Here is a 603-nt window from a genome sequence, read left to right as displayed (position 1 = left end):
GCAGGGAAGCAAGCAAAGATAGCTGTTCCAGAGGCTCCTCCTGGCACCACGCCACAAGAAAGGTGTCCACGTGCTGCAGGTCTGTGCCCATTAGCCCAGCAGGTCCAGGTGAGGCTGGTGAGGGTAACATGTGCCATGTCACAAGCATGCCAACAGAGTTATGTGACTCTTCTACCTGGGTTCCCATTATACTCTAATTTAACAGAGGAAGACAAGACAGAGAGAAGGGATTCAGTATTGCTTGGGTTGCAGTTTAGCAGGAAGTTTTATTCTACCAAGTGCCTGAATCCTTTCAGGAAGCTAAAGAGAAGAAACCTTGCTAGGAATGGTGGGGAGATACTATGCTGTGCTTAATTTAAATCTTTATATGACATAGAAGCACTAAATGTCCAAGTGCACTCTCCTGCACATCAGGTGTGATGGATGCCTTGCACTGCTTCCCTCGGTGCTGGATGAATGACTGAGGTGGAAATACTGGGTAAAATTTGGGCTGAAGGCAGGCAAGAAGCATCCTGGCAGATAAACACAAGTGGGACACATAGACACACATGGAGAACCTGAAATGCCACATAATTTTTACATGGTTGAATTAATCTGCTTTTG

The sequence above is a fragment of the Pyrgilauda ruficollis genome, unplaced genomic scaffold, assembly GCF_017590135.1.
Source record: "Pyrgilauda ruficollis isolate IOZ18807 unplaced genomic scaffold, ASM1759013v1 scaffold16, whole genome shotgun sequence".
Lineage (NCBI taxonomy): Eukaryota > Metazoa > Chordata > Aves > Passeriformes > Passeridae > Pyrgilauda > Pyrgilauda ruficollis.
Note: the sequence above shows the minus strand (reverse complement) of the source record.